The sequence below is a fragment of the Crocuta crocuta genome, unplaced genomic scaffold (genome assembly GCF_008692635.1).
Source record: "Crocuta crocuta isolate KB4526 unplaced genomic scaffold, BGI_CrCroc_1.0 scaffold134, whole genome shotgun sequence".
Taxonomy (NCBI): domain Eukaryota; kingdom Metazoa; phylum Chordata; class Mammalia; order Carnivora; family Hyaenidae; genus Crocuta; species Crocuta crocuta.
In genome coordinates, this window is record NW_027530183.1 from 2,996,811 (window position 1) to 3,016,944 (window position 20,134).

Below are 20,134 nucleotides of genomic sequence, written 5' to 3' on the forward strand. Positions count from 1 at the left end.
TCACTTTGTGGTGTACAATCTTTTAAGAGTGATGCTGGATTTGGGGGCGCCTGGGTGGCTTAGTTGGTTAAGCGTCCGACTTTCGCTTAGGTCATGATCTCGCAGTTTGTGGGTTCGAGCCCCGTGTCAGGCTCTGTGCTGACTGCCAGCTCAGAGCCTGGAGCCTATTTCAGAGTCTGTATCTCCCTCTCTCTCTGACCCTCCCCTGCTCACGCTGTCTCTCTCTCTCTCTCTCCTAGAAATAAATAAAAACATTAAAAAAAATTTTTTAAAAAGAGTGATGCTGGATTCAGTTTACCAGTACTTTGTTGCAGATGTTTGCATCTGTGTTCATAAAGAATATTGATCTATAGTTTTCTTTTCTTGTAATGTCTTTGTTGGTAATGTAGTAATGCTAACCTCATAGAATGAATTGGGAAGTTGGGACAGCTATAGGAATCTGTTCACTCATGTAGGTTATCTAGCCCTGCACTTGACATTTAATTGTTTATAGTATTCCTTTGTAATCCTTTTTATTTTTATAAAGTTGGTAGTAATTACCCTAATTCCATTTGTGATTTTAGTAATTTCACTTTTCCTTCATTTGTTCTTTATCAGTCTTGCTAAATCTTTCCCATTTTGCTACTATTTTAAAAAAAAAACCCTTTAGGTTTCTTTAATTTTCTCTTTTGTTTTTTACATTCTCCAGTTTATATAATTCCACTCATTGGGGCTCCTGGATGGCTCAGTTGGTTAAGCTTCTGAGTTCAGCTCAGGTCCTAATCTCGCAGTTTGTGAGTTTAAGCCTTACTTCTGGCTCCATGCTGACAGCTTGGAGCCTGCTTTCGATTCTGTGTCTCCATCTCTCTGCCCCTCCCCTGCTTGCACTCCGTCTCTCTCTCTCTTTAAAAAATAAATGAACATTAAAAGAGTTGTTTATATAATTCCCCTCATTTATTATTTCCTATCCTCTACTTGCTTTCAGTCTAATTTTCTTTTTTCTTTAAAGAATGTATACAGTTAGGTTACTGATTTAAGCTCTTTATTATTTTTTTTCTGATGTAGGCAATTGCAGCTATACATTTTTTACCCTGCTCTAAGAACATGCTTATTGATAATCGTTCAGGGATAAATGCATGGAATGTAAAATGTAATGCTTAGCATCCAAGGACCTAAAAGGTATTAACAGGACACAGATTTGTTTTTCGGCAAGAAGAGCAAAAGCAGAACTCATTATTATTATCAATGTTAAATTTGTATTATTATCTTCAATATACCAACTAAAAGCCATCAAGCCTAATATTATTTTCAGAAGTAGGATATGAATAATAAATGTAAAACTTGTAAACTATCACTCTATTAATTCCTCTCTGCCAATCAACCAATATTTTCTTTATGTCCATGCTGATATATCTATCTCAATCTAATAATTTATTTACTTAACCAATGGTTGAATCTCTATGTTGTTTGTTAAGTCTTCCAATGAAAGAAACTAGAACTAAGCTAACTCTCTGTTCTTCTAATTATATTTTAAAAAACATTCTTGGAAGAGAGTTTCTACTGAGAACAGCTAAATAAACAAGTTTGAGAAAGAAAAATGTACTGGCAAATACCTCATCACTCAAGTCCCAGTGCAAATACAACTTTTCTTTGAAGCCTTTTCTGATCTTCCAGAAAAATTATGTGTTCCCATAATTTTCCAATATGTTCTTGTTTCATAGGATTTACCATGTCTTATTGTTATTGTTTGTGTTACAGTGTTTTCCCTAGTAGACTGTTAGACTGTGAGTTCTAGGAGGAGCATGCTTTATTCATCGCTGTGTCACCAGGGCCTGGTGCAGTGCCAGGGACTCAATATTGTATTATCTGGGAACATGGCTACCAGGCAGTTCTGGGATTTTAGCCATGAGAATATGTGGCACTTTGGAAGTTCATTTCACATCTGTTGTTTTCTCATTTACTCTCTCATTATCAAAGTGGTTGGGATTAATTTTGTCATCTTCAGTTTAAATTTAGAAACACATAGTATGGAGAAGTTAAATGACTTCCCAAAAGTTACACAGTGAATAAAAGTCCAGGCTTTTATTTAAATATTAAATTTTATTTAAATTTATTTAGAATAAATTTTCTATCATCAGCCTGCTAAAATGATACTATGAGTTTCTCTGAGACTGCCTCCCAAAAAAATCAAGTTCATGGTTTTTGTTCCTAGTATAAGACAAATATTCCTAAAATAGAAGGAAACGTGACAAATTTTACCAAAATTCCTAGAAAAGAGGCCACTGTTTTTTTTTTTTAACTTTCCCTTTAACCTGGTATCAAAGCTATCAAAGCTAACTTTTCTTTTTTTCATTTTTTTTCTTTCATAGTTTATTGTCAGGTTGGTTTCCATATAACACCCAGTGCTCATCCCAACAAGTGCTCTCCTCCATGCACATCACCCCCCTTTCCCTCTCCCCCACCCCCATCAGCCCTCAGTTTGTTCTCAGTATTCAAGAGTATCTCATGGTTTGCCTCCCTCCCTCTCCCCATTTTTTTCCCCTTCTCCTCCCCCATGATCCTCTGTTAAGTTTCTCCTGATCCATGTATAAATGAAAACATATGGTATCTGTCCTTCTCTGCCTGACTTATTTCGCTCAGCATAACACCCTCAAGGTCCATCCATGCTGCTACACATGGCCAGATTTCATTCTTTCTCATTGCCATGTAGTATTCCATTGTATAGATAAACCACATCTTCTTGATCCATTCNGCTGGCAGTCAGCACAGAGCCCGACACGGGGCTCGAACCCACGAACAGCGAGATCATGACCTAAGCGAAAGTCGGACGCTTAACCGACTAAGGCACTCAGGCGCCCCTAGTTTCATTCTTTTGCACGTTGCTGTCCAGTTCTCCCTGCACCATCTATTAAAGAGGCTATCTTTTTTCCATTGGATACTCTTTCCTGCTTTGTCAAAGATTAGTTGGCCATACATTTGTGGGTCCAATTCTGAGTTTTCTATTCTATTCCATTGGTCTATGTGTCTGTTTTTGTGCTAATACCATACTGTCTTGATGATGACAGTTTCAACGCTAACGTTTAGAGAGCTGTTTCCTTTTGTTTCCATTCCTTCCACCTTGAAGGTAGAGTGTTTCCTTCACTACTGCTCCTTTAGCAACGTTTTCCAGCAGAGGGAGCTCCAAGTGCTTTGCAACTATTATGGAGTCTCACTTCCTCCCACTCCACGTATCCAAAAGCCAAATTTTAATCTAATTCTGGTGCCAAGTCATTGAATGGGTCTGGCTCTTCCCTGGCACCTACATTAGGAGCTGGTAGGGTTTGAACAGCTTGAAGAGAAAGAGTGCATTATATCATAAATCTCCATATTCAATTAAGGTCATACTTAACTATTTATTATGAAGTATAGAACATAATATTTAATGCTTGATTTGTTATAGTTAGAAATTATAATACATGATGATTAAATGATAAATACCATGCTTCTCTGCACNCACAACAAAGGTGTAGCTTGTCCAACTGTCTCAAAGGATGACACACAAAAAATTTTTTCCTGGCAAAACAGTTCTTTTTAATGACAATGTGCTCTACCCTTCACAATCTCATCACTAGGGATGACCACTGTTCAATGTGCCATATAACCAACATTCCAATGCATGGACAAATATGTTTATTTTTATAAAGTAGAGATTGTACTCTATAGCTTTATATCTCCTTATTTATTGATTTATTTATTATTTAATTCCAGTATAATTAATATATAGTGTTATATTACTTATATTAAAATACAGGGATTCAACAATTCTGTACATTACTCAGTGCTCATTACCGTAAGTGTCCTCTTAATTCCCTCACCTATTTCACCCATCTCTCATCTACCTCCCCTCTGGTAACCAGCACTTTGCTCTCCGTATTTAAGAGTCTGTTTTTTGGTATGTCTCTTTTTTTCTTTGTTAATTTGTTTTGTTTCTTAAATTCCACATATGAGTGAAATTATATGATATTTGTCTTTCTTGGACTGACTTACTTCACTTAGCATTATACCCTATAGATCCATCTTTGCTGCAAATGGCAAGATTTCATTTTTTTTTTTTTGGCTGAGTAATATTCAAGTATGAGAGTGAGTGTGTGTGTGTGTGTGTGTGTGTGTATAAAACATCTTTATCCATTTATCTATTGATGGACACTTGGGCTGCTTCCATAATTTGGCTATTGTAAATAGACAGGAGAATATTTTTATATTTCCTTAATTTAGCAGGTCAGTCCTTAAAAATATCTTTACACCTACAATATGGACCCAAAACACATCCTACTCTAAATGTACTGATCCAATAATTGAATGTTGGTTATAGTAAATTGTTAGTTGGCCTGTGTTTTTGGTAATTTAAGCAGTGTATAAACAATCACAAAGAATGCATTGTGGAATGTTTCTAAAAGATACATTTAGTTTGAAATAAAACATTTAAAAAATATTTACTTAAAATAATAAATCAAGGGGCATCTGAGTGGCTCCATTGGTGGAGTGTCTGCTTTGGCTAAGGTCATGATCTCCCAGTTAGTTAGCTCAAGTCCCATATCAGGCTTGCTGCTGTCAGTGCAGAGCCTACTTCAGATTCTCTGTCCTCCTCTCTCTCTGTCCCTCCACTGCTCATGCTCTCTCTCTCTCAAATTTAAAAAAATTTTTTTTAATTTGTTTTTGAGAAACAGACACATCATGAGTGGGACAGGGGCAGAGAGAGAGGAAGATACAGAATCCAAAGCAGGCTCCAGGCTCTGAGCTGTCAGCACAGAGCCCAATGCGGGGCTCAAACCCATGAACAGGGAGATCATGACCTGGACCAAAGTTGGATGCTTAACTGACTGAGCCACCCAAGCACTCCTATAAATAAATTTCTTTAATGTTTATTTCTGGGAAAGACTGTGAGTAGGGGAGGGGCAGAGAGAGAGGGAGACACAGAATTTGAAGCAGACTGTCAGCAGAGAATCCAACGTGGGGCTGGAACTCATGAACCATGAGATCATGACCTGAGCTGAAGTCAGAGGCTTAACCCAGTGAGCCACTCAGGTGTCTCCTCTCAAAAATAATTTTTTTTTTTTTTTACAAATAGTTTATTGTCAAATTAGTTTCCACATAACACCCAGTGCTCATCTCCACGAGTGCCCTCCTCCATGCCCATCCCCCCTCCCCCTACATCCATCAGTTCTCAGTTTTTGTCAGCATTCAAGAGTCTCTCATGGTTTGACTCTCTCCCTTTCCCCCACATTCAAAAATAAATTTTAAAAGAAACCTTTATGGGTGCCTGGGTGGCTCAGTCAGTTAAGCGTCCAACTTTGGCTCAGGTCATGTTCTCACAGCTCATAAGTTCAAGCCCTGCATGGGACTCTGTGCTGACAGCTCAGAGACTGGAGCCTGCTTCAGATTCTATGTCTCCCTCCCTCTCTGCCCCTCCATGGCTTGCACTCTGTCTCTCTTTTTCTCTCTCAGAAATAAATAAATATTTTTAAAATGTTTTTAAAGCCTTTAAAAAGTAAAATAAAATAATAATAAATCAAACAATGAAAAAAGAAATGGAAAATATCGAGTATCTTCTATAGTCTGGCTATGATGATGAAAAATTTCATTTGTAAAAATCACTTCTGGGCATACAAAGGATTTACATATAAAATGTAAAACCTCCAAAGCTTTTGAAAAAATATCTTTATGTTTCATGAATAGGAAAGTGTTTTTTTTTAAGTTATGAAAAGCTCAACCCATTAGATAAAGCTTGATACATTTTATTATCATTCTAATTAAGGATTTCTGATTATCTAACATTACCATTAGAAAGTAAGAAGGGGGGCTTTCTCTAAGTGTCCATCAACAGATGAATGGATCAAGAAGACGTGGTTTATCTATACCATGGAATACTACATGGCAATGAGAAACAATGAAATCTGGCCATGTGTAGCAACATGGATGGACCTTGAGGGTGTTATGCTGAGCGAAATAAGTCAGGCAGAGAAGGACAAATATCATATGTTTGCACGTATAGGAGGATTAGGAGGAACTTGACGGAGGAACAAGGGGGAGAAGAAGGGCAGAAATGGTGGGGGAAAGGGAGAGAGGCAAACCATGAGAGACTCTTGAATGCTGACAAAAACTGAGGACTGATGGATGTGGGGGGGAGGGAGGGATGGGCATGGAGGAGGACACTTGTGGGGATGAGCACTGAGTGTTATGTGGAAACTAATTTGACAATAAACTATTTGTAAAAAAAAAAAGGGGGGGCTTTCTGCCTGTGGACTCTGCCAAGTAAGCATGGTTAAAGTCTCCCCTCCCACCGCCATCATGTCTAAGTCAGAGCCTCCCAAAGAGCCTGAACAGCTGTGGAAGCTTTTCATGGAAGGTTTGAGTTTTGAAATAACTGATGAGAGTCTGAGGTTGTAGAACCAGAGAGGGCTGTCCCGAGAGAAGATTCTCAAAGACCTAGTGCCCACTTAACTGTGAAAAAGATTTTTGTCAGTGGCATTAAAGAAGACACTGAAGAAATCATTTGAGAGATTATTTTCAACAGTATGGAAAAATTGAAGTGATTGAGTGACTGAGGCAGTGGCAAAAAGAGAAGCTTTGCTTTTGTAACATTTGACAACCATGACTCTGTAGACAAGATTGTCATTCAAAAATACCATGCTGTCAGTGGCCACAGCTGTGACATTAGGAAGGCTCTATCTAAGCAAGAGATGGCTAGTGCTTCCTCCAGCCAAAGAGGTGGAAATGGTTCTGGAAACTTCAGGGGTGGTCATGGAGGTGGTTTCGGTGGGAATGACAAACTTGGTCATGGAGGAAACTTCAGTGGGCATGGTGGCTTTGGTGGCAATCGAGGTGGTGGTAGATATGGTGGCAGTGGATGGCTATAAAGGATTTGGTAATGATGGAAGCAGCTTTGGAGGTGGTAGAAGCTATCATGATTTTGGCAGTTACAACGATCAGTCTTCAAATTGTGGACCCATGAACAGAGGAAATTTTGGAGGCAGAGCTCTGGCCACTATGGCTGTGGAGGCCAATACTTTGCCAAACCATGAAACCAAGGTAGCTATGGCAGTTTCAGCAGCAGCAGTAGCTATGGCAGTGGCAGAAGGTTTTAATTACTGCCAGGAAACAAAGCTTAGCAGGAGAGGAGAGCCAGAGAAGTGACAGGGAAGCTACAGGTTACAACAGGTTTGTGAGCTCAGCCAAGCACATGGTGGTAGGGCCTCACTGCTACAAAGAAGACATGTTTTAGACAATACTCACAAGTATGGGCAAAAAACTCGAGGACTGTATTTGTGACTAATTGTTTAACAGGTTATTTTAGTTTCTGTTCTGTGGAAAGTGTAAAGCATACCAACAAAGGGTTTTAATGTAGATTTTTTATTGCACCTATGCTGTTGATTGCTAAATGTAATAGTCTGATCATGACACTGAATAAATATGTGTTTAAAAAAAATGTAAGAAGGGGGCACCCCGGTAGCTCCATCCATGAAGCATTGAACTCTTGATTTCAGCTCAGGTCATGATTTCACGGTCGTGAGATCCAGCCCTGCATTGAGTTCTGTGCTCAGGGAAGAGCCTGCTTAAGATTCTATCTCTCCCTCTCCCTCTGCCCTTCCCCTTCTTGTGCACTTTCACTCTCTCTCAAAACAAAGGTAAGAAGACAAACCACAAACTGTAAGAAGATGTTTAATATTCATATAATAAACAGAGAATTACTATTTAGAATATAAAAAATTACTCCTAAAAAACGACCTTAAAAATTTTTTAATTAAAAAAATAATCTGAAAAAGAACAAAAATCAAATTAAAAATGGAAGGACAATTAAAGAAAAATTTTACAGAAAAAGAAATCTGAATATGTAATATTAAAACTCATTCATAACTAGATCAATGCAAACTAGAACCAGGAAATACTATTTTTTTTAAGTAGGGTCCATACCTAACGTGGGGTTTAAACTCACAGCCCCAAGATCAAAAGTCACATGTTCCACCAATTGAGCCAGCCAGGCCCCCCAGGCGATACTACTTTTACCTACCAGACTGACAAAAATGAAAAAGTATGGGAAAACTAGGTGTTGGCCTGAATGTAGAACAACTGAAATCCTCAGAAACTTTTCTCAATATTCTAAGTGATATAACCATCTTGGAAGACAATTTGGCACTATCTAGTGACACCAAAGTCACCAACACTGTGAAGTCAGCAATTCTACTTCTAGAGGAACTCTTGATTTTCTATGTTAACTTATACATTTCACAAATGTTTATAGCAGTGTTGTCTGTAATCATAAAAATCTAGGAATGACTCAATTACCCATCAAAAGAAAAGATGAGAAAAGTATTGTATATGCATCCAATGCAATAACATACAGCAATAAAAAATGAATAAACCATAACGAAATGCATTAACAAGGACAAATCTCTCAAATATAATAGTGAACAAAGAAAGTAAAAAATACATTTGCAGAAAAATACATATCTTACTGCTTATTTACAGTTCAAAAACATGCAAAATAAATGCAAATATGATAAAACTACAAAGGAATATGTGGGAATGATAATATTGCATTCGGGATAGTGTTTATCTATCTGTGGAAGAGAGAGATAGATGTGTTTGGAAAGCAGCCCACCAAGGTAAGTACACAGTTTATTTAATTACCCTTTCTCCCTTTATTTTTTTCTTTCTACCTTTATTTAAATGGTACATGCACATATACCATTAAGTGCCAAACAAATGTAATTATTTCAGAATATTTAAAAAAGTGTATTAAACATACAATTAGTGGGGTGCCTGGGTGGCTCGGTTGATTAAGCATCTGACTTCAGCTCAGGTCATGATCTCATGGTTCATGAAGTTGAGCCCCATGTCAGGCTCTGTGCTGATAGCTCAGAACCTGGAGCCTGCTCGGATTCTGTATCTCCCTCTCTCTGCCTCTACCTCCGCACCCCCCCCGCCACCCCCCCCGCTCATACTCTTGTCTTTCTCTCTCCAAAATAAATAAACATTAAAAAAATTTTAATAAAATAATAAACATACAATTAGCTCTGTATTGAGAAAAGTCATTCTGACAGAATGTGAATAGGTTTGAAAATTTTTTTTTAATGTTTATTTATTTTTGAGAGAGAGAGCAGAGGAGGGGTAGAGAAAGAGGGAGATACAGAATATGAAGCAGGCTCCACGCTCCAAGCTATCAGCACAGAGCCTGATGCAGGGCTCGAACTCATGAACTATGAGATCATGACTTGAGCTGAACTCGGATGCTTAACTGACTAAGCCACCCATATACCCCTAGAATGTGATAGGTTTAAATTAGAGTCATGAACATAAAGATAAAGTGGTAGGAGTGTGGTAGGGTTCCCTCCCTAAGGAATATGGTAAGAAAAGATCTCAAGGGGCGCCTGGGTGGCTTAGTCGGTTAAGCGTCCGACTTTCGCTTAGGTCATGATCTCACGGTTCGTGGGTTCAAGCCCCGCGTCGGGCTCTGTGCTGACTGCCAGCTCAGAGCCTGGAGCCTGTTTCAGTCTGTGACTCCCTCTCTCTCTGACCCTCCCCTGTTCACGCTGTCTCTCTCTCTCTCTCCTAGAAATAAATAAAACATTAAAAAAAAAAAGACAGTTTAAAAAAAAAAGAAAGAAAAGATCTCAAGATAAGGGAAGGCCAGCTGGCTATGTGCCATGCCTACATGACATCCCTCAAGCTCCTATAACATGAGACTACCCAATCAGACTGTATGTCTATACATTATCCATATTTGGGAGACAAAGAAGTAGAAAATGCATAAAAAGCCCCCAAGGTGTTTGAGACTCAGTTTTTTTGGGTATGAACCCAACTGAGCCTGTTCTAGCACAAATAAATTTGCTTCCTGGAAAGAAAAGCCTCGGTGTCATGATTCTTTGTGTGAGAATCCTGCTATAGGAGAAAATGAGATATTGTGAACAAAGAAACTACAAAATCAAGTTTGGATTTGGGTACAAAAAAGAAAAGAGTTTAAAAAGAAGCTCCTCTATTTCAAATTTGGGAAGCCAAGGGAATTTGGGTGTCACTGAGGAAGCTGAGAATAGTAACTGATTGGAAGTCAGGACTCAATATGCTGATAATATTGATAGGAGAGCCAATGGAAAGATCCAGTAGGTTTTTAAAGCGACTCATGTGAGGGGTGCTTGGCTGGCTCAGTCAGTAGAGCTTATGACTCGTGATCTTGGAGTTGTTATGGGTTCAAGCCCCGTGTTGGATATGGTCTTGCTTAAAAAAACAAAACAAAACAAAAAAACTCATGTGAGGGGTCACTGGTACAGGGGTCAAGGTTAAACTTAGATGTGAATTATACACCTGAAGCCGGAAGATGTCAGAGTGCTCTATCAGACAGGTCTGTTCTGTAGGAAGAATAACTGAGTAACAAAGAGCAATACAGCTTGACCTTCAGCTCCTACTACAGCAGCATCTCGCTATAACTATCCTTATGTATAGGAAGAAGGCAATTCTGGGGCACCTGGGTTAAGCCACCAACTCTTGATTTTGGCTCAGATCATGATCTCATGGTCCGTGAGTTTGAGTCCCTCATCTAGCTCTGGGCAGATTCTGTTTAGGATTCTCTCTCTCTCTCCCTCTCTCTCTGTCTCAATTGAAATAAGCAAATTCAAAAATAAAAAAGAAAGAAGGCAATTCATAAAAGAATTACCAATGGGAATATTAAAAGTTCATCCTTATTATTAATCAAGGAAATAAATATTGGCAAAGACTTTAAAAAGAAAAAAGCATTGATAGAGTTGTTAGGAAATAAACAATTTCATCCTTACTGGTAAGAGTATAAACCTTCCTAGGGGCCATTTAAGATGTCACGAATCTTTTGAATTTATGTGCCCTCTGATGTTGTAGTTCCACGTTTTGGAAAATAGCTTGATGATTTAGCTACAAGTTATACAGCCTGTTTTGAAGACCAAAAAACTCAAAATAACCAAAAATGAAAGCTTGATTAAAGGGATAGTAATAGTAAATCCATACAATGAAACAGTCTACAATTTTTCAATGTTGTCAAACGTAAATATTTTTAACTTGACAAGTTATTCAGTATATATTCTCAAGTGAGAAAAAAGAATATTAATTCATGTAAAGAAAATGATCTAAAGCATACACAGCAAGATATTAACCATTGCTATTTTAGAATAATGATATTGTTTTTATTTCCAAATTTTCAATAAGCATAGGGTGTTTTTATAATAAGATAAAACAACAGTGACATTTACTCTTAGTTTTAAAAAAATGTCTTTGTAATTTTCTCCAGTGGTTCAAAAATGTGTTTAGATATCATGAAAGCAAAGAACAAGGAAAATATCAGGATATAGAAGTTATATCTAGCAAAGCACACTCTTTATATATTCCTGCCACAAGTAAGCTGGCTATCATTGGTATATCTCATCATTCTACCCTAGAAGTAAACCTGAAGAATTTAAGTTAGAATTATTTCATTTGGGGAGTGCCTGGGTGGCTCAGTCAGTTAAGTATCCAACTTCGGCTCAGGTCATGATCTCACGTGTCGTGGGTTCGAGCCCTGCGTCAGGCTCTGTGCTGGCAGCTAGCTCAGAGCCTGGAGTCTGTTTTGGACTGTGTGTCTCCCTCTCTCTCTGACCCTACCCTGCTCACGCTGTCTCTATCTCTCTCTCAAAAATAAATAAAACATTTTTAAAATAAAAAAAAAAAGAATTATTTCATTTGGGAGGTGATTTCCAGAAGCAGGGGTAGCAGAGATGCAGAATGAGAAAGAAAAGAGAAGAAAGCTATTAAAGGTGCATTATCATGTAGATTAGCTCTCTGGGCAAATGGGTTCAGTTTCCTAAGGAATTCTGGGAAACTGTGTAGAAGGTACGTCAGAGTTGCCCCCCACCCCTGCCATGTAAGTGAGTTTGCTGTGAATTTTAGTCATCACATTAGACATCCCTCAGTCACTGGTTGAGAGATGTTTGTGAGAGAGAGGGAAGACAGCTAACTTCTCAGCACTCCTGGCCTCCCTTGCCTTTGGGTAGTCAGGCAGACAAAACAAAAACAAAAACAAAAACAAACCCTCAGGTAAGAGTCACAGATGTCTGCATAGGGAAGCCTAGGTTCCACCTGCCCAATTTCAAGAACACCCCTACTGACAAAGTATGTAAAAATCCCAACATCTAGATATTTCCTTCTTTCCAATACTGACTTTGAATGATTTTTCCCCCATTGACTACATACATAATAATATGAAGGTGTAATATGAAGGGGTAAGTAGGGTGTGATGATGATAAAAAGAGGGAGAGGATTAAAAAGTCTGTAGTTTGTTTTAACTGGTCTGTGCTGAACACTGTTAGATGCTGTGGAAATAGAAAAGAAGTGTAATTTGGGGTGCCTGGGTAGCTCAATCAGTTGAGCATCTGCTCAGGTCACCATCTCACAGTTTGTGAATTCAAGCCCTGTATCGGGCTCACTGCTGTCAGCAAAGAGCCTGCTTCAGATCCTCTGTCTCCCCACCCCAACTCCACCGACAGCCTCTGCCCCTCCCCTCAAAAATAAATAAACGTTAAAAAAAAGTGTAAGTCATAAATTCTGGTCCACCGAGCTTACAATTGAATGGAATATGTATATACATGTGACACTTCAAAGTGGTAATAAAGATGTATATAGTTAAGTGTTAGTACCAATAATATACATAAAATGCTGAGGAGAGGCATTTCCATATTTAAAAAGTAGGTCATACACTGAATCATAGGCCAGACCAGAGGATTACATTACAATTGACAATAAGAGCATTCTAGGTGATAAGCCCAGCACGAACAAAGGTGTAATAGCAGGTGTGCTGATTATCTATCTTCCCATTGTCTCTATCCTGCTTGGTGCCAGAAAAGCTGACCTTTTGGACAAAATTAACAGACTTCCTTGTCCTCTGGTTTCCAGCATCTGCCTTTGGGAGGGTCTGTGCCTTGAGGTCAAAGAGAAGGACAAGAGGTATCTATCCCAACTTCCTTCTTGCAGGGTTACCACAAATTGGCTGCTTTCCTTTATTGAGTCTTTCTTGCAGTCAGGAGGGCCTCTACACACAGCTTTCTCTCCTCTCTACTCTCTTGCTACTCTCTTGCTAGCAAGAGCAACTACTCTCTTGCTAGCTCAGGGATGCTGCACTGTTCTGAGGAGCTTTTCCTAGAATGTAGAGCCTTTTCATACCTTCATTAAATTTCAAATTGCTCCTCAAACACACCATGAGTTTTCTGTCAGCTGCTTGACTGAAAGGATGGGAAGAGGCTTTGTTGAGAGAAGAGTGAAATGTTTGACAGAACTTGATGAAAGGGTTCATGTTGCAAAGTAGAAGTAGGGAAGATGGACATTTTCTTTTGAAATATTTTTCTTTTTTTTTACGTTTATTTATTTTGAGAGAGAGAGAGTGTAGGTGGGTGGGTGAACGCATGTATGCAGGAAAGGGGAGAGAGAGAGAGAAAGAGAGAGAGAGAATCCCAGGTAGGCTCCATACCATCAGCTTAGAGCCCAACACAGAGCTCCAACTCATGAAATGTGAGACCATGACCTGAGCCAAAATCAAGAGTTGGACGCTTATGTGACTGAGCCACTCAGGCACCCCTTTAAGGAAACATGATACTACAGATCTGAAGATAACATTCTGAGTGAAGTTTAAATATTCTTGAATGACATGTAAATGGCTGTTTGCCAAAGAGCATGCAGCAAAGGTCATCTCATATTCTGTATCCTGAGCTCTCTTTGGCCTCATTTGTTTTCTACTCAACAGTTGTGAACATAAAGGAAGGCTTTTTGTGGGTACCTCCAGTAGGTAGGCACATATCCAATTACCCGCTGGTCTTCTATGATACAAGCTTTCAGCCAATGATAAAAGTAGTAACTGAAACCTTCCAACTAGGCTGAACAACAGACTATTCTACTAGTAATCCAGTTTGCCTCTGAGGAAATTGGCCAAAAGTTTTACTTCTGGTTCTGCTTCCTTAAAAAACAAATGAACTTGTAACAATTTCTCTTGTCCAATGTTGGCTTGTAAACTCCCAAAGACAATTACTTACAGAGAGGCTCTGAAATTTGAGCTTCTTTCTGGACCATCTTGTGTAAGGATATTATATGGTGCAGAAGGGTTACAGAACAGCCAGCTACTATTAAAGGGAAAGAATTACATCATCTACAAAAGATTGCAACGTGATAACCTCAAAGTATTGTCTTAAAGTTTCTATGAGAAATGGTCACCACCTAGTGAAGTAATTTACATCCGTTGTACATCCGCTGTCTCAACCTTGTTTATTGTTTTTATTGGTGGTTTTCATCTGCTCATCTCTTCTTGGCCCCTGACTGTTGTACCATCTTTCTCTACTGACCCTTTGAAAAAGCAGTCTTAAATTGCTAATTAATAAGGAAAGAAAGTCTGCAAGCCTGGGCAGTTCTCTGTGGCAGTTCCAAAATTTGGAAGCAGCTACGTTTTGTTTCTCACATACCGATATTCTTTTTGCAACTAGAAATTAACACTCCTTGAGTCCTATGGTGAGACTGTTTTGGTGGTTCAGTGGTCATCAAGGACTCAGGCCCCTCTGTCATTCGCCATCCTATTTATAACTCAAAGAGCCTCTTGGTCCAAGATGGCTGCTAGAACTCAAGCTATCACTACACTTGATCTTAGCAAAAGGCTGAGGAGTGATTAGAACTCAAGCTATTACTTCCAGGAAAAGAGAGGATGGGAGGATTTTCCCAGGTGAATCAATTCCCTTTAAGCAGCCATCCCCCAAATTCCATGCAGTACTTTTATCTAATACTTAGTTAGCAAAGGTTTAGACAGATTATTGGCAAGGGTAATGGCGGTTAGAACTGTCATAAATTAAAATAGCATAAGCTGGGCCACTGGGTGAAAGCCAGAAAACATAGCCATCTAGTGTATTTTCGGGGAGAAGGCAGGAGGAAATGATAGTTATTAAGGGAAGTTAAAGCACCACAATAAAGTTTGGCTGTGAAAGAGGCGATAAGATAGGGGTGGAAGAATGACAAGAAAGTGCAAGCCAGTGACTCTGGGCTTGCACTTGGGCAGGGGGAGGTGGTCCTGCTAGTGGTATTCAGGCTTTTTAAGGAACTTTTCATAGACCGGCAGCTCTCTAGGAACTGTGGCTGGCTGCAGGTTTTGTTTCCACTGCAAATGAAGATACAAATTGTCCTTTTTGTTAATCTTTCCAAATCCCTCTGCAGGTCACATCTGAAATTCTTTTGGAGATTATAAAGCGTTTTATTTCAGGATTAGAGATAAAGATGCCTTCTATTTTAGGTTAAAATGCAAATATCCATTAAGGTTAAAACTGTGATTTATTCAGACCAAAGTACAACAGACAATGAGCCAACAAAAATCAGATCTTTTCCAGTTTTAATTTATGACTTTGTGGGATTTAAGGAAGGAAGGAGTATCTAATGAAAGATCTTTACTTATTAGGGCCAGTGCTGTTTATTCTCAAATGGAGCTACAGAGGAATCAATAAAAGCTAAAGATATTCCTTATCAGATTTAGGAAATATGTGTTCTTTTCTTTAGGTTAAAGTTACAGGGAGGAAAGAGTTTTCCTTGACCCTCCTAGGATCCCTGGCTGGGTCTGAAAATTAAACTGACAAAGACAGATGAACAGGAATGAATGAATTTTTACATGTATACGGAAGTCTTCATAATGAAGACCGGAAGAAGTGACCGGAGCAGGAAGCTTTTATACCTTTTGAACAAAGAAGTAATACATTTGTGACAAATTGACAAGGAATTTGGGCTATGGGTATTAAAGAGTGAAGAAGTAACTAGGAAGATAAGGGTAAGTTTAACAAGGTTAAAAAAAATTTTTTTTTAAGTTTATTTACTTTGAGAAAGACAAGGACAGCATGAGGGGGGTAAGGGGCAGAGAGCAAAGGAGACAGAGAATCCCAAGCAGGCTCCATGCTAGTAGCATGGAGTCTGATTTGGGGCCTTGAATTCAGGGAACCAGGAGATCATGACCTGAGCCAAAGCCAGGAGTGGGATGCTAACTGACTGAGCTACCCAGGTGCCCCTAACAAGGTTTGTTTATGTAGCCTTCTCCACTCTAAATTACATTTCTGGTGATTAAAATGTTTTCTCTCCTCCTGGTACAGAGAAGGCACCTATTACGTGGCAGTTTTGTTTGTTTATTTGTTTGTTTATTTATTTATTTTTAAAATTTACAACCATGTTAGTTAGCATATAGTATAACAATGATTTCAGGAGTGGATTTAATGCCCTTTACCCATTTAGCCCATTCCCCCTCCCACAACCCCTCCCAGAACCCTCTGTTTGTTCTCCATATTTAAGAGTCTCTTATGTTTTGTCCCCTTCCCTGTTTCCCTACAATCTTTGCTTCTCTTCCCTTGTGTTCATCCATTCTGTGTCTTAAAGTCCTCATATGAGTGAAGTCATATGATATTTGTCTTTCTCTAATTTTGCTTAGCATAATACTGTCTAGTTCCCTCCACGTAGTTACAAATGGCAAGATTTCATTCTTTTTGATTGCTGAGTAATACTCCATTGTGTGTGTGTGTGTGTGTGTGTGTGTATGTGTGTATACACATATACACACACTACATCTTCTTTATCCATTCATCCATCAGTGGATATTTGGGCTCTTTCCATACTTCAGCTATTATCGATACTGCTGCTATGAACATTGGGGTGCATGTGCCCCTTCGAAACAGCACACCTGTAGCCCTTGGATAAATACCTAGTAGTGCAATTGCTGGGTTGTAGGGTAGTTCTATTTCTAATTTTTTGAAGAATGCCATATTGTTTTCCAGAGTGGCTGCACCAGTTTGCATTCCCACTGGCAGTGAAAAAGAGATTCTCTTTCTCCACATCCTCGCCAACATCTGTTGTTGCCTGAGTTGTTAATATTAGCCATTCTGACGGATGTGAGGTGGTATCTCATTGTGGTTTTGATTTGTATTTCCCGGATGGTAAGTAATGTTGATCATTTTTTCATGTGTCAGTTGGCCATCTGGATGTCTTCTTTGGAGAAGTATCTATTCATGTCTTTTGTCCATTTCTTCATGGCTTATTTGTTTTTTGCATGTTAAGTTTGACAAATTCTTTATACATTTTGGATACTAACCCTTTATCTGATATGCCATTTGCAAATATCGTCTCCCATTCTGTCAGTTTGCCTTTTAGTTTTGCTGTACATGGCAGTTTTATGAACTCTTTCAGGGAAGAAAGATGAGAGGGTGAGGTGCAGAGTGACCTTCCTCCTTCTGCAGTTTTTCTCAAATTCCTTCAGCTTTATTCAATATGCCAATGTGCTGTATTTTGGGTTTGTAGTCCTGAACCCCCTCAAAGGTATATCTTGTTTTGTGAGATATATATATTGTTAAAATAATTGAGAGCACTGCTGTGGATATATTATTTTTTAGGGAGTGACTCTCTTCCCACTACCCCTAGTTTATTGACATTTGTTTTGAGAATTTTATTTAATTTTCAGATTTTTTGTGTGATTCTCCTCTCCCAACAAAAAGCTCTAGATTGGTGTACTTTGCGTGTTCCCCATTCCCTTTGTCACTTTATACATACCTTTTGATTTCTCTGCTCATTTTCTGTTTCCTCCACTAGATCTCATGTCTCCAGGAGTACAGGGACTATTTAGTTTTGTTCACTGTGTGTTTCCCATTTTCTGGCTCAGTGTCTGGCATATAGTAAATACTCAATAAATATTTCTGAATAAATAAAGAAATAAATAAGAGTATTGAAATTTTGGGTATCATTGTTTGATGTAATTAGTAACTACAGGTAGTATATTGCTTTGTATATTCAGCAGAGAAAACAGCTCTGCTATATAAGCATTTTTTATTTCATTTTTATTATTTTAAGTAAGCACTAAACAGGGGTCTTAAACTCATGACCCTGAGATCAAGAGTCACATGCTCTACCAACTGAACCAGTCAGGCTTCCCCTATGAACATTTCTTTTAGGAGATATAGTATACCCGATTAAAAAGAAAAGTTCTTATTATAGAAGAAATTCTATTAGAACATGGTTTATTTATTTATTAAAAATATTTTTTAATGTTTATTTTTGAGAGACAGAGTGCCAGCAGGGGAAGGGCAGAGAGAGAGACACACACAGAATCTGAAGCAGACTCTAGGCTCTGAGCTGTCAGCACAGAGCTCAGTGTGGGGCTGGAACCCAGGAACTGCGATTTCATGACCTGAGTGGAAGTGGGACGCTTCACCGACTGACCCACCCAACTCCCCCTGTTTTGTTAAATATATATTGTATTACATCATGCTTCCAGACAAATTTTATAATTGTGTGTGTATACACTTTATTTTTACTTGTGAGAGAGAGAGGGAGTGGGGGAGAGAGAGAGAGAGAGAGAGAGAGAGAGAGAGAGAGAGAGAGAGAGAGGGAATGCGAGCAGGGAGAGAGCCAGAGAGAATCCTAAGCAGGTTACACACTGTCAACATAGAGCCTGAGGCATGGTATCAACTGTGGTTTGCTTAACTGCCTGAGCCGCCCGGGGGCTCTTAGTGTGTACACTTTAAAACTGGTCTTACTCTATTTTCCTAAGGTCATTGACATTAAATTTGTAAAATATAATGCTCTAAAGAGAAATATTTTAAAATCTTAAGGATTATTGGATTATTTAATTTTTGTTACGTAAAAAGGTGATTTTTTTCTAGAAATGAAATTTCATATTCAAGTAGTCATTTTTGGGTTTTTACATAACATGATATATTTTTTTTAAAAAGCTCTTTTTCTAGCAAAGTCAATACAAACCTATGTGTAATATTGAGAAATGTACCTAGAGTTAAACTTATTCTGAAATAGATTTCTGGGGTTGTAAAATCTTGAGGTTGTTCTAACAAAAGGCATATTAGGAGAATATCCTTTAATATTTTTTTCTTTGCTCTCTCTTCATCTCCCACCTCTACATTCCATGGAGTTTATTGAAAAATTGCTTGCTTTCAACATCACTTTTACTTGCAATGGTTTTTGACAGCGTGTGCTTAGGTCAGTTAACTGCTTCCTTAGGTTTATAAACTGTGGGTCTGTATTTATAAACACAAGCTGCCGTGTATATCCCGTGCAGAACGTGTGGAGAAACTTCCTTAGGAATCAAAACGGAAGTCCTCCTCATTTCCCCCCACCGTTTTTACAGAAGAGGTATAAACCCCAAGAATACCCAAGGCACACCAGGGGAGTTTGTGGATGTAAAAAGAAACTAAATTTTGCACGGCCGTGGAAGTGTAACAAATGGAAAACTCCAGAATTATTTAGGCGGTGTCCTTCCTAGAGCTGTTTGGACGACGTCCCTTACGCCTTCGTCTACCTACCCACCCCGCAAGCAGCACCACAGAGACAGTCGCGTGAATACTCCCACCGCCCACGAGCGAGCGGGGGCGGGGAGGACGCGGTGGGGGGCGGGCACCCGGGGGAGGTAACCAGAAACCACACCTCCCAGAGTGCTGTGCGCATGCCTCAGCGCGCGCTCCTCTCGCCACCCCAGAGGCCGCAGTTCTCGGGGCCGAGCCGAGAGGACGCCGGGCGCCTGCCGGGGCTCTGCGGGGCCGCGCAGGAGGGCGCGCGTCCGTCGGGTGCTCGCGCGGGTCGAGTGCGGCGCCGCTAGGTGCTGCGGGCAGACGCTGGGTTGCGGGAGCCTGGTTGCGCGGCTGCATCCTTGGCGAGGCCGGGAGGAGCCGAGCGGAGGGACCAGCGGAGGATCGAGGTAGCCGCGCTTCTTCCCCCCCTCACTCCTCTCTTCCTTTGTGCGGTGCTGTCGGTTCACGCCGAGCCCTCCCTTAACCCAACCCTAAATCGTTACGCGGCTCGGGCTTGCGCTTCTAGCTCCGGGCAACTCCAGCCCTGCGAGCAGTAACTACAACTCCACAGCTGAGAGGGTTTGGGGCCCCATTAAGCAGCTGCACGTTTTCTGTAGCTCCGGTTGGCGGGAGGAACGGGGTCGTATTTCCTCGAGGAGATCCCAAGCCTCTGGCTCTGTCAGCCCCGTCGGTGGCCTCTTGGCTCGCTCCCTGGGTCTTTCGAGGAAGAGACGGACACGCAGGTGCTTGGTGGGGTGCAAGGAGGGAGCAGTAGCGGTGCGGCCGGCCGGGTTCGCGGCCCAGGGAGGGCGGCCGGCCTGGGGGCT

At 39.9% G+C, this 20,134-nt stretch overlaps 1 protein-coding gene across 2 annotated transcripts in view; it reads left to right on the forward strand.

Annotated features, from left to right (window-relative positions):
- Window positions 1-19,504: 19,504 nt before the first annotated feature.
- The window catches only part of KLHL8 (kelch like family member 8), a 39,609-nt gene continuing 38,979 nt past the window's right edge, over window positions 19,505-20,134 (forward strand). For both annotated transcript variants that reach the window (XM_077765137.1, XM_077765140.1), the window contains exon 1: window positions 19,505-19,714. The gene's annotated coding sequence lies outside the window, so the exon portion shown is untranslated. The remainder of the gene's footprint in view (window positions 19,715-20,134) is intronic.